Source organism: Triticum dicoccoides, chromosome 3B (assembly GCF_002162155.2).
Source record: "Triticum dicoccoides isolate Atlit2015 ecotype Zavitan chromosome 3B, WEW_v2.0, whole genome shotgun sequence".
Taxonomy (NCBI): domain Eukaryota; kingdom Viridiplantae; phylum Streptophyta; class Magnoliopsida; order Poales; family Poaceae; genus Triticum; species Triticum dicoccoides.
In genome coordinates, this window is record NC_041385.1 from 96,421,954 (window position 1) to 96,437,201 (window position 15,248).

At 43.6% G+C, this 15,248-nt stretch overlaps 1 pseudogene; it reads right to left on the minus strand.

Moving 5' to 3' along the window:
* Positions 1 to 752: 752 nt before the first annotated feature.
* LOC119279353 overlaps positions 753 to 15,248 on the minus strand; it is a 43,055-nt pseudogene continuing 28,559 nt past the window's right edge.

Genomic DNA, 15,248 nt, shown 5'->3' on the forward strand with positions numbered 1-15,248 from the left:
GTATGAGATTTGGGCACTTCCTGAGAACTGGAAGGGCGATCTGCTTGTTGTGTTGATTGCGTTGTTTTCACCAAGGTTTGAAGAACATTACTGATTACTGATAGTTGTTTACCCAAATCCAGTACCACCTTTTCCACATCGCCTACAGTAGCAGAAATCTCTCCTTGCTTAGACCCAATTGTTTGGACCTCTGTTTGGATCTTTGACACCTGAGTCTGTAACTGACTGCTGTCCTTTTGTAGGACACCAAATTCATCGCGCATGGCCAAAAATTCCTGATCAGTGTCATCGATTACCTTGGAGCGTCCCATCGCCTTGATCTGAGGTATGGGTACGGAATTTTACCACTGAATTCTCAGCAACCCTCCCCAATACCGCAGATCCTGCCGCCGCCGACAATCTCGCCTCCCTGGCACACGGATCGGAGCTTAGAACACGGAATTTTTACCGAACGAACAAGATGTCCGAACAACCGCTTCTGCTCGGCCGATCTATGCCCGAATTTCACCTCCGCCTGCGCCACCACACCGGACCCCGCCACCAATTTCGCCTCGCCGCTCTCGAAAAAGGGTGGGACAAGGGTGGGAGCCGCCGCCGGGTGAAGAAATTCACCAGCAGAGCGCTTCCGCCGAAGAACTATGGCTCATGATACCAATTTGTCAGACCGGAGACGTTCTATGGACTAGTTGGTGCTAATTATCGGCAAGAGAAGGGCTAATTCTAGCCAAAATCGAAGGTATATTGCGAGTATATGGAGCTCGAGTGTTAGGGTTCTAGCCCATGATTCAGAATTGGGGAAAAGTGATAGTCGATCCCAGCCACATCCCGACTGTTATAGGTGAAAAGCTACAGCAACAGCTGGTAAAGTAAATCCAACGGTGGATATCAGTCCCGCGCAGGGGATCCATCGTGGCCGTCCGTTAACTGAAACGATATTTCCGTAACAGCTACACCGCGTTGCCTCTTGTGCCTGACATAACCTGCTTCTGAAAGCTGTATCCAAGAGCTTATCAGCCTCATCCAGGATCAAAATCTGCTTCCAAGGCACACACAAACCAAAATAACATCAACAAATGTGACACTTGTGCCAAAGCAAAAAAACAATCAAACACAGTTCCATTGTTCCCCAAACCAACCTCAAGATACTTGTACTCCAGGGTGTCCAGGCGCTCCATTATGTTGAACAGCTTCCGGGAGTGCCCACCAGTATTTTTGCGCTCTCTTCCTGCACTTTCTTGAGCTCAACCTTAATGTAATAATGTCCAATCCACCAACCAGTAGAATGGACGACACGCCCTTCAGTGTCGCCAAGAAGGGCTGCGCCACATTGTATATCTGCAAAGACAATTCTCTCGTCGCAGAGACGATGATGCCAAGAACCTACAGAAATTCGTTTCATGATTGAACTACTACATGGATCTCATAAGCAAAACAAGAGAAAGTGACAGGAAGAGGGCACTGAGCAGTGAGGTGACCTGGTGGTGTTTGAGAGGCGGCAGAGCATCTCGACGACGGGGACGAAGAAGCCGAGGGTCTTGGCGGAGCAGGTGGCGACGTCGACGGACAAGTCCTTGTGCGACTGCACAGCGGGATGGTCGCCGCCTGCACCCGCGTGTACCACCGGAAGCCGCTGCGGCCTCGAACAGCTCCGGGTACAGGGCCGGTATCAGCTCCGAGAACGCTGCCCCGACAGCGCGCGCTTCCTTGCCGTCGCCATCGCCGACGGGGAGGAGGCCCATTGGGAGTTCTGCGTTGCGGCGGTCGGAGACGATTCGAGGATCGAGGGTCATGTATTATTTTGTCGCACGCAAACGGCTTCTCGTTAGCGTCTTTCACAAATACGTAACCTATACCAAGAGGCACGTTCCCTAATTTATCTGACTGATCTAAGCAAGGGATCTTAATGTAATCACACGAACACCAACAGTAATGAACATTGAACTAATGTAGATTAACCTAATTTCGCAATGATATCCCATCTCGACCCTGAGAACCATCCCTTGGCGTGGGCGATCCCCAAGAAAAGCTCTAGAAATTGATTTGGAGTAAAATTATGTCGGGATAGTCATAACTCTAATAAATGACACGATTAATTTAAGATTGGTTTGTGTTTGCTGAAGTGTGTTGTGCTAAAAACACATTTTGAGCAAAATGCTAAACTTGTTTTGTAGTATGTTGTGATAACTAGGGTAGAAAAAGTTGGTTGGCCCAAAGAGAAAAATAGGTAAAAACCATCTGAAAAAGCTTGATTATCATAATCCACCGCAACACAAAACACACGGCCTAAACATAGGGATTGCCCTCCCTAGTGTAGGTGGTACTCTTCCGCTTCCGTCCCATGTAGGTGACGGTTTGCATTTGGCTTCGGCTTAGACGCTTTCGAAGGCGATTTAGGGTTTCCTTGTTTCGTCCGTGCCACATTCCAGATTTTTCCCAAATCTGGTATATTGAAAAATTCACAGAGAATTAAAATTTTGCTAGGAAATACCCATGATTGCCTAGGATTGCTTGTGATTGAATTTGAATTGCTTGATGTTTCCTTAGGAAGAGTGAAAGCCAAATGCAACCAGTAGAAACCTAGCTAGCCTTTGGTAGGAACCTAACCACTTTTAAAAACATTAATTGGGCATAAGGCTATCCTGATGTGGAGCATTCTATGTTCATCTCCATGTACACTCCGACTACTCTCCAAGCCCCAAGAGGACGTATGACGAAACCTCGAACATATGCCATTGGACACAAGGTGAACTCGCTCCTCTCCGAACCGTCACTTTCCACATGCGAGACATGGCTACTACCTCAAACATATGTGCTATGCATGACCAGGAACCAAGAGGAAGACCATGAAGTAGCTAGAAGCATCGGACGAGAAGGCGAGGAAGCGGAGCAAGACAAGGAGCTGCTCGGAAGCTTCAGCCACCGTCCGACGCCGGACGTTCGACTCCTAGACACTCAGCCAACTAGAAGGGCCAGCCGACGGAAGCTACAGCGGCTGGACGACCGACAAGTATTGGACGTCTGACACATTCCAGCGATCGGACGCCCGACCGTCTCAGGATATCCGGTGCCACCACACCAGAGAAGAAACGTCGGAATTCTGATGCGCACCAGACGACCGGTCCCTCGTGAGCCTCCGGACGTCCGATGCATGGTTGTGTGCATCCGCGGGCCTTGGGCCTTGTAACTCTCTTCCACTTACCCCTTCGTGGCCCTAGACTATATATACTCCTCCACCTCCTCCTAGCTAGGGTTAGTAAAAGATTAGCTCATTTGAGATAGAACTTTGCTCATCCATCCGGATCTACTCCATCGAGAGAGACCGCTCCCTCTTCAGAGAAGATCCACCTTGGATTCAAGACCCCTTCATGGGAAGACCCCTCAAGACGTCCTCACGGAGATGAACTAGTTACCACTTGTATCGTCCTTTGTTGGATTTGGACCGTGAATCTCTTTGTGTTTCGAGGATCTAGCACATGTGTGATCGCTTCTTGTCTATTTGAGTGTTTTCTCTCATTTCCCCTCGTGATTTCCCTCGTGTTTCCCCTCGTGTTCTTCGTGTTCTTCGTAGGATCCCCTCCAATCGTGAAAGATCGGGCAACTAGGGTTCTACCCTACATCATCTTGGTATCATGAGCCACGTTGATCACGTATTTGGAGTCCCTCCCCTCGTTTTCTAGCCTTCTTTTGTTTGATTTCGTCCTAAATTTCGAAAATCCTCACCAAAAATAGTCCTATTTTTTTGTGATTTGTTGGTTTGATGATGTTTTGTTGATTTTGATCCATGGATTTGCTTGGTTTCAAGTGGATCTAGCATCTCCCCAAGTTTTTCCACTTTTTATCCACTAAATCTCATCAATTTTGAGCCCAAAATCCCCAATTTCTGCCCAAAATTGCGTCCCAAAACTCGCAATTCGCGTTGACCCAGACCAACCGTACGAGCGCCACTTTACCGGACGTCTGGAGCCTCCCGAACCACCGGACATCCGACACTTCTGGACGACCGATGCCACAGAACAAAATTAGTGGATTTCCGAGCCCGACCGGACGTCCGACGACTGGACATCCATCCATTTCCGGACGTCCGACACCTGTAGATATCAACTTCGTCCGATTCTTGTTTCGGCCATAACTAATTCATCCGAATTTCTATTTTGACGTTCTTTAGCTTGTTTTGAAGCTATTGACATCCCCATCCCACAAAAATACCACCAACATCATTTGACTCCATCAAATTTTGTGAATTTTGGCATCTTTGCCTAGGGCTTCCACCGCATCATCCACATAACCACCATAGCCTCCCACAACCTAACCCATTTTGTTCACCATAGCATTAGTGGTTGCTTGAGTTGTGATTTGAGTCTCCTAAGGTGTTTCAGCTACTTAGGGACGGTTGCTTCTTCATCAACCACCACAACCATTTTCGCATAGGCTGTCCACCATACACTTCTGCCACCCCAACTTAACCCAATTTTGTTTGATCTTGTTTGAGTTGTGGCTTGTGTCTCCTAAGGTGTTTCGGCTACTTAGGGACGGTCACTTCAACATCGACTCGCATAACCCAATAACCCTCCATTTTTGCATTACCTACTCCAAAACCCATCATTGCATCTCCGCAATACCATTGAGCTTCGGCTACACCACCACCGCTTTCCGCTACCACCATTTGACATTTGACATTTGAGATTTTGAGTTCGCGGTTTTTTTGTTTCCTAAGGTGTTTCGGCTAATTAGGAACGGTTCGGCATCGAGGGCACCGCCACTCATCATCGCCACGAGGTCGTCATCGACATTGACAGTAACCTCGATGAAACATTGTATATTCCCCTTGCCATTGCATTGATAACCCCTAGCCCATTTTGTGTCACTTTCCTATCGAGACTAGCCATTGAGTATTGTCGGCAACGTTACTTGTGCACATTAGTGATCATCCATTCCATTGCATACATACCATATCATATTGGTATCATCTTGGTATCATATCATCTCTTGTGTCACAAAGATTGTTCCCGCATATACACAATTGCTATCTTGGTTTGTGCATTTCGCATTGTGGCCATAAAAAAAGAGAATAAGCTTTTAAGCAAAAGAAAAAAAGAGTGAACAAAGAGCTTGTAAGCAATAGCGATAGCATCATACCACATTGCATATAAGATTGTCATATCCGATCATCTTGGATCATCTTGAGAGAAACACCGGGAACATCATACATATATAGCATACTTGGGATAGAACTTGATATATTTTGCATATCATAGGTTGTGCGCAAGTGTCGTATCCTCCTATTGAGAAATCGTGCTAGCGTCTCTCTTGAGTTGTGCAACACGAGCGTTTTCCGTGGATTCCACATTTTGTGCTCATTCCTTTGTTGCACAACCCCATTTATCTATCTGTGTGTGTGTTTCCGTGTGCCACATATTGCTTTTGGTCTACTTGTTTCACTTGCAAATTTGTGAATCTCTTTCAACATTATTGACTCTTGCTAACATTTTACATCAAAATTTTGTGCCACTATCCTCACCAAGCTCCACCATAAGCTTTACTTGTGTAGATGTGAGAAATCAATGAGATCGGTACCAATTGTGCTATTTCCTTGTTACATCATTGAGTGATCATTGATCCATTCTCAACATCGGTCAAGGTACATTTGGTATAGTTCTCTCCTTTCTTCCACTCATATTTTCTCGAGTATTGTGATGGATAGGCAAGGCATTTCATCTCTGGTCTTTGAAAACAACGACGACGCGAACACCCACATCACCAATGTGTCCATCTTCGGTCTACAACAACAGATGCAAGGCACACATTCTACCTTGCGAGAGCACATCGAGAACCTCTACATCGACATTCGTCACTCCGAAGCAAGGAAAAGGCAATACATCGACAACAAGCTTTCCGCACAAAAGGAGGAGCAAGATGCAAGGATGGAGGAGATCTGGACCTTGTTGGTCAACCGTTCTTCCCCTTCATCATCTTCAAGATGGCGACAAGCAAGTCGACCATCTTCGGAGCACCCATGCGATGCAAGCACAATTCGTCCACGTCCACATCTACATGACGACCACCATCACGTTCGTGATCCACATCGTCATGAAGGGCAAGTCACCTCCAAGCATCATGTGCACGACGACGACGAACGACATCTACTACGAGCTCAAGTACGACAACGACCCCATCATCATGAAGATGCTCGTCAAGCGCAAATGCACAAGTCCCAACAAGTCCTACTTCACGCCAAGTCCAAGATTCATGAGCAAAAGAGAAGACCGCGAGAGGAGCACCACCAAGACGGAGCTACGGCTACCACCAGCACTTCAGCATCTTCGCCAAGTGCTATCAAGGCATCTTCGCCTTTGGACGTACGACATCTTCGCCTACTTCCCACGAGTTTGCCTACATCGATAGCTTCAACAACAAGGCGACCACCTACAAGCGAGGGAGACACTTCCATCTCCGGAAGCCCCTCAAGGAAGATGGCCGAGCATGGGAAATTCCCTTCGGTCATGGAGACGAGCTACAAGGTGACACATCATATGGGTCTCCAACAACAAGATGGTGATAATAAGGTCGAGCAAGGGCCATCCCCTTCGACCACGACGACGAGCACGAACCTCTTCAACAACATGAATATGACGCCCATATTGGACTCATACTCCGAGTCAAGCGACGCGAGCGCACATGAGACATTATCTTTGGTCTCGGAGGCGAGTGATGTTTTGCCACTTCCTACGGCATTAATCTTTGGAGGCGTTATGGATGAGGAGGTTGAGCATGGGACTATTCCTTCAACCATGGCGGCGATAGGAGTTGAGCATGGAGACATTTGCACCTACACCTCTCCGACAGCCACATATGAAGAGATGACCCAATTGCCATGTGAGGAGAGCCACCACCAGATGAGTGACACGAGTGACTCCACCATATGTGACATTGAGATCATTTCCTACGAGAGGATGAGTGTGATCACCACTAGCCCCACACATGAGAGCATGCCACACATCCTATGTGAGGTTGAGAGCCATTTAAGTGACTCCACCAACCATATGAGTGAGAGCATCCTTGAGGGAGTGAGTGAGCCAAAACACTTAGTGTGTGTGGTAGTTGACACGACATTTGAGGCCACTATGATTTCTAACGACTTACCCTCTACTTCAAGTGTGTTTTCCCTTTTGGTGTTAGGTCTCCTACATGACGACGTGCCTATCCTCGACGGGTCCATACCTCCAATGGAGACGACGATTGCCATGGTGGACTAAGATGTACCCCCACATGGTTCCATCAAGATGAAAATGACAACGAGTGGATATTTGACACCTCACATACAACACATGAGCAACGCTCTAAAGGTACCATAGGTGATGGTGCTTCACTTGTCCCACTAGTGGACTCTCTTGACAATGATTGCTTGCATGATGTTGATCACCTTATGGATTCACCACATACTATGTCTTCTACATGCTTTCATCTGCCACCCATTTATGATGAATATGGTGATGATCATGTTGAATTGCCTAGTTGTGATGCTATGCTCCATAGGATATCATGTGAAAATTCTTTTGGTCACATCATGTTCAACAACCCATTAAACTTGTCATATACGATGAGTGAGATCTCCAATATTGCATCATTTCAATCTCAACATAGTAACTATGCATTGAAGGAAATATGCCCTAGAGGCAACAATAAAGTTATTATTTATTTCCTCATATCATGATAAATGTTTATTATACATGCTAGAATTGTATTACCCGGAAACATAATACATGTGTGAATACATAGACAAACATAGTGTCACTAGTATGCCTCTACTTGACTAGCTCGTAAATCAAAGATGGTTAAGTTTCCTAACCATAGACATGAGTTGTCATTTGATTAACGAGATCACATCATTAGGAGAATGATGTGATTGACATGACCCATTCCATTAGCTTAGCACTTGATCATTTAGTATGTTGCTATTGCTTTCTTCATGACTTATACATGTTCCTATGACTATGAGATTATGTAACTCCCGTTTACTGGAGGAACACTTTGTGTGCTACCAAACGTCAGAACGTAACTGGGTGATTCTAAAGGTGCTCTACAGGTGTCTCCGAAGGTACTTGTTGAGTTGACATATTTTGAGATTATGATTTGTCACTCCGACTGTTGGAGAGGTATCTCTGGGCCCTCACGGTAATGCACATCACTATAAGCCTTGCAAGCAATGTAGCTAATGAGTTAGTTACGAGATGATGCATTACAGCGAGTAAAGAGACTTGCTGGTAACGAGATTGAACTAAGTATTGAGAGACCGACGATCGAATCTCGGGCAAGTAACATACCGATGACAAAGGGAACAACGTATGTTGTTATGCGGTTTGACCGATAAAGATCTTCGTAGAATATGTAGGAGCCAATATGAGCATCCAGGTTCCGCTATTGGTTATTGACCGGAAACGTGTCTCGGTCATGTCTACATAGTTCTCGAACCCGTAGGGTCCGCACACTTAAAGTAAGATGACAGTTATATTATGAGTTTATGTGTTTTGATGTACCGAAGGTTGTTCAGAGTCCCGGATGTGATCACGGACATGACGAGGAGTCTCAAAATGGTCGAGACATGAAGATCGATATATTGGACGACTATATTTGGACATCGGAAAGGTTCCGGGTGAGATTGGGACAATATCGGAGCTCCGGGAGGTTATCGGAACCCCCCGGGAGGTATATGGGAATTATTGGGCCTTGGTGGAAAGGAGGGGAAAGGAGCAAGGGAGGGGGCGCCCCCCCCAAGCCCAATCCAAATTGGGAGGGGGGCCGGCGCCCCCTTTCCTTCCTCCCTCCTTCCTCTTCCTTCCCTCTCCCTCTCCTAATAGGAAATGGGGGAGTCCTACTCCCGGTGGGAGTTGGACTCCCCCCCTAGGGCGTGCCACCCCCTTGGCCGACCCCCTCCTCCACTCCTTTATATACGGGGGAGGGGGCACCCCATAGACACAACAATTGATCATTGATCTCTTAGCTGTGTGCGGTGCCCCTGCTACGTCTTGAGCTTGCGTTGGTTTTCCTTGAAGAGGAAAGGGTGATGCAGCAATAGTAGCGTAAGTATTTCCCTCAGTTTTTGAGAACCAAGGTATCAATCCAGTAGGAGGCCCCTCAAAAGTCCCACGCACCTACACAAACAAACAAAGAACTCGCAACCAACGCAATAAAGGGGTTGTCAATCCCTTCATGACCACTTGCGAAAGTGAGATATAATAGAGATAGTATGATAAGATAAATATATTTTTGGTATTTTATAATATAGATGCAAAAAGTAAAGATGCAAATAAAAGTAGATTGGAAGCAAATATGATAAGAGATACACCCAAGGGCCATAGGTTTCACTAGAGGCTTCTCTCAAGATAGCATAAGTATTACGGTGGGTGAACAAATTACTGTCCAGCAATTGATAGAAAAGCGAATAGTTATGAGATTATCTAGGCATGATCATGTATATAGCATCACGTCCGCAACAACTAGACCAACTCCTGCCTGCATCTACTACTATTACTCCACACATCGACCGACACATGCCTGCATCTAGAGTATTAAGTTCATAAGAACAGAGTAACGCCTTAAGCAAGATGACATGATGTAGAGGGATAAACTCAAGTAATATGATATAAACCCCATCATTTTATCCTCGATGGCAACAATACAATACGTGCCTTGCTGCCCCTGCTGTCACTGAGAGAGGAGACCACAAGATTGAACCCAAAGCTAAGCACTTCTCCCATGGCAAGAAAGATCAATCTAGTAGGCCAAACCGAACTGATAATTCAAAGAGACTTGCAAAGATACATAAAAGAATTCAGAGAAGATTCAAATATTATTCATAGATAAACTTGATCATAAACCCACAATTCATCGGATCTCGACAAACACACCGCAAAAAGAGTTTACATCGAATAGATCTCCACAAGAGAGGGGGAGAACATTGTATTGAGATCTAAAAAGAGACAAGAAGCCATCTAGCTAATAACTATGGACCCGTAGGTCTATGGTAAACTACTCACAACTCATCGGAGGGGCTATGGTGTTGATGTAGAAGCCCTCCGTGGCCGATTCCCCCTCCGGCAGAGTGCCGGCGAAGGCTCCAAGATGAGATCTCACGGATACAGAAGGTTACGGCGGTGGAAATTGTGTTTTGTTGGCTCCCTGGATGTTTTTAGGGTACGTAGGCTTATATAGGAGAAAGAAGTACGTCGGTGGTCGCCCGAGGGGCCCACGAGACGGGGGGAGCGCCCTATAGGGGGGCGCCCTCCTATCTTGTGGAGGCCTCGGCTGCTTCTTGACTTGCACTCCAAGTCCTCTGGATCACGTTCGTTCCAAAAATCACGCTCCCGAAGGTTTCATTCCGTTTGGACTCCGTTTGATATTCCTTTTCTTCGAAATACTGAAATAGGCAAAAAAAACATCAATACGGGCTAGGCCTCCGGTTAGTAGGTTAGTCCCAAAAATGATATAAATGTGTAAAATAAAGCCCATAAACATCCAAAAGGGGCAATATAATAGCATGGAACAATCAAAAAATATAGATACGTTGGAAACGTATCAAGCATCCCCAAGCTTAATTCCTGCTCGTCCTCGAGTAGGTAAATGATAAAAAAGAAATTTTTGATGTGGAATGCTACCTAGCATAATTCTCAATGTAATTTTCTTTATTGTGGCATGAATGTTCAGATCCAAATGATTCAAAATAAAAGTTCATATTGATAAAAGAAATAGTAACACTTCAAGCATACTAATCAAAGTAATCATGTCTTCTCAAAATAACATGGCAAAAGAAAGTTCATCCCTACAAAATCATATAGTTAGGCTATGCTTCATTTTCGTCACACAAAGATGTTCCCAACTTCTATACCCCCGATGGCAAGCCAAGCAATTGTTTCATAATTAAATAATCTCAAACTTTTTCAACCTTCACGCAATACATGAGCGTAAGCCATGGATATAGCATTATGGGTGGAATAGAATATGATGATGGGGATTGTGTGGAGAAGACAAAAAAGGAGAAAGTCTCACATTGATGAGGATAATCAACGGGCCATGGAGATGCCCATCAATTGATGTCAACATGAGGAGCAGGGATTGCCATGCAACAGATGCACTAGAGCTATAAATGAATGCTCAACAAAAGAAAATTAGTGGGTGTGCATCCAACTTGCTTGCTCGCGAAGACCTAGGGCATTTTGAGGAAGCCCATGATTGGAATATACAAGCCGAGTTCTATAATGAAAAATTCCCACTAGTATGAAAAAGACAACTTATGAGACTCACTATATGAAAAACATGGTGCTACTTTGAAGCACAATATATGAGACTCACTACATGAAGAACAAAGTGCTACTTTGAAGCACAAGTGTGGAAAAAGAGATAGTAACATCACCTTTTTATTTATTTCTTTTTTTCATTTTTTTGGGCCTTTCTTTTTTTCTTTTTGGCCTTTTTTTCTTTTTCTTTTTTTCTTTGGGCAATGCTCTAATAATGATGATCATCACACTTTCATTGATTACAACATATGAACTACAACTTGAAACTAGAACAAGATATGACTCTATATGAATGCCTCCGACGGTGTACCGGGATGGTGCAATGAATCAAGAGTGACATGTATAAAAAATAATGCATGGTGGCTTTGCCACAAATACGATGTCAACTACATGATCATGCAATGGCAATATGACAAAAGTAATGTATGTCATGATGATGATGAACGGAACGGTGGAAAGTTGCATGGCAATATATCTCGGAATGGCTATGGAAATACCATAATAGGTAGGTATGGTGGCTGTTTTGAGGAAGATATAAGGAGGTTTATGTGTGATAGAGCGTATTGTATCACGGGGTTTGGATGCACCGGCGAAGTTTGCACCAACTCTCAAGGTGAGAAAGGGCAATGCACGGTACCGAAGAGGCTAGCAATGGCGGAAAGGTAAAAGTGTGTATAATCCATGGACTCAACATTAGTCAAAAGAACTCATATACTTATTGCAAAAATTTAGAAGTCATCAAAAATCAAGTACTACACGCATGCTCCTAGGGGGATAGATTGGTAGGAAAAGCCCATCGCTCGTCCCCGACCGCCACTCTTCAGGATGCACAAGCCAGGTACACTTCATGTTTCAAATTTGTTACACAACTTTAACCATACGTGCATGCTACGGGACCTTCTAACTTCAACACAAGCATTCTTTAAATTCATAATCACCCAACTAGCATGACTTTAATATCACTACCTCCCTATCTCAAAACAATTATCAAGTATCAAATTGATCATAGTATCCAATTCACTTCCTATGATAGTTTTTATTATACCCAACTTGGATGCCTACCATTCTAGGACCAATTTTATAACCATAGAAAATACCATGCTGTTCTAAAAGACTCTCAAAATAATATAAGTGAAGCATGCGAGACTAGCAATTTCTTCAAAATTAAGTCACCACCATGCTCTAAAGATATAAGTGAAGCACTAGAGCAAAAACTATCAAGCTCAAAAGATATAAGTGAAGCACATAGAGTATTCTAGCAATTCTAATCAAATAGGATTCTCCCAAAAGGTGTGTACAGCAAAGATGATTGTGGCAAACTAAAAAGCAAAGACTAATTTAATACACGACGCTCCAAGCAAAACACATATTGGCGAATAAAAATATAGCTCCAAGTAAAGTTACCAATGAACGAAGACGAAAGAGGGGATGCCTTCCCGGGGCATCCCCAAGCTTAGGCTTTTGGCTATTCTTGAATATCTTGGGGTGCCTTGGGAATCCCCAAGCTTAGTCTCTTGCCACTCCTTATTCCATAGTCCATAAAAGCTTTACCCAAAACTTGAAAACTTCACAACACAAAACTCAACAGGAAATCTTATAAGCTCCGTTAGTGAAAGAAAACAAAACCACCACATAAGGTACTATAATGAAGTCATTATTTATTTATTTTGGTGTTAAACCTACTATAATCCAACTTATCTATGGTTTATAAACTATTTTACTAGCCATAGATGCATTGAAATAAGCAAACAACACATGAAAAACAGAATCTGTCAAAAACAGAACAGTCTATAGGAATCTGTAACTAACGCAAGCTTCTGAACTCTAAAAATCCTACCAAAATAGGAAGTCCTGGAAAATTTGTGTATTGATCAGCATAAAAAATAATCAACGCAAAATCACATTTCTGTCATTTAACAAAACGAAATTCGTGCGTGCAAAGTTTCTGTTTTTCAGCAGAATCAAATCAACTATCATCATAGGTTATCCTATAGGTTCTACTTGGCACAAACACTAATTAAAAGATAAAACACATCTAAACGGAGGGTAGATGCAAGATTTATTACTAAACAGGAACAAAAACAAAACACATAAAGAAAATTGGGTTGCCTCCCAACTAGCGCTATCGTTTAACGCCCCTAGCTAGGCATAAAAGTGAAGATAGATCTAAGTAGTACCATCTTTAATTTTCAGTTTTTTAGCGAAGTCTTGCTCGAATCCGGGAGGTTCTTTCCGCTTCCCTTCATACTCAGAAATGTTTAGATCTAAAGAATCCAACCGCTTATTGCAAAGAGTAATCAACATATTCATGCGGTGAAGATTTCCGCTAACACTTTTAAGAGGCTCAAGAGACTTTTGTAAAAATTTTGTTACTTCGCAAATCTTTCCAAACACTTGGGTTTCTTCTTGGGTAGGATGTGGTACTCCCTTTTGAGGTAGTGTTCCCACTATTCCCTCTATAATTTCATGTGCGATACTGGGATCAATTTCAATAAAGTTTCCCTTGGCAATGCAATCCAAGAGTTGTCTATGCGTCATATTTAACCCAACATAAAAATTGCGAAGGAGAATTATAAAGTTCACCTCTAGGGTGCACTTGCGATAAGATTCCATCATCCTATACCAAGCATCTTTTAAGTTTTCTCCTTGCCTGTGCTTGAAGTGAAGAACTTCAAACTCGGGAGACATAGGAGCGGATAAGGAACTAGACATAATGACAAGCAAACAAAGAGCAAGCAAAAGAGAGGAGGAGATTGGGAAAGAGAGGGCGAATAAAACGGCAAAGGTGAAGTGGGGGAGAGGAAAACAAGAAGCAAATGGCAAATAATGTAAATGCGAGGGAGATGGGTTTGTGATGGGTACTTGGTATGTCTTGACTTGAGCAAAGACCTTCCCGGCAACGGCGCCAGAAATCCTTCTTGCTACGTCTTGAGCTTGCGTTGGTTTTCCTTGAAGAGGAAAGGGTGATGCAGCAATAGTAGCGTAAGTATTTCCCTCAGTTTTTGAGAACCAAGTTATCAATCCAGTAGGAGGCTCCTCAAAAGTCCCACGCACCTACACAAAAAAACAAAGAACTCGCAACCAACGCAATAAAGGGGTTGTCAATCCCTTCACGGCCACTTGCGAAAGTGAGATCTAATAGAGATAGTATGATAAGATAAATATATTTTTGGTATTTTATAATATAGATGCAAAAAGTAAAGATGCAAATAAAAGTAGATTGGAAGCAAATATGATAAGAGATAGACCCGAGGGCCATAGGTTTCACTAGAGGCTTCTCTCAAGATAGCATAAGTATTACGGTGGGTGAACAAATTACTGTCGAGCAATTGATAGAAAAGCGAATAGTTATGAGATTATCTAGGCATGATCATGTATATAGGCATCATGTCCGCAACAAGTAGACCGACTCCTGCCTGCATCTACTACTATTACTCCACACATCGACCGACTCCTGCCTGCATCTAGAGTATTAAGTCCGTAAGAACAGAGTAACGCCTTAAGCAAGATGACATGATGTAGAGGGATAAACTCAAGTAATATGATATAAACCCCATCTTTTTATCCTCGATGGCAACAATACAATACGTGCCTTGTTGCCCCTGCTGTCACTGAGAGAGGACACCACAAGATTGAACCCAAAGCTAAGCACTTCTCCCATGGCAAGAAAGATCAATCTAGTAGGCCAAACCAAACTGATAATTCAAAGAGACTTGCAAAGATAACTCAATCATACATAAAAGAATTCAGAGAAGATTCAAATATTATTCATAGATAAACTTGATCATAAACCCACAATTCATCGGATCTCGACAAACACACCGCAAAAAGAGTTTACATCGACTAGATCTCCACAAGAGAGGAGGAGAACATTGTATTGAGATCTAAAAAGAGACAAGAAGCCATCTAGCAAATAACTATGGACCCGTAGGTCTGTGGTAAACTACTCACAACTCA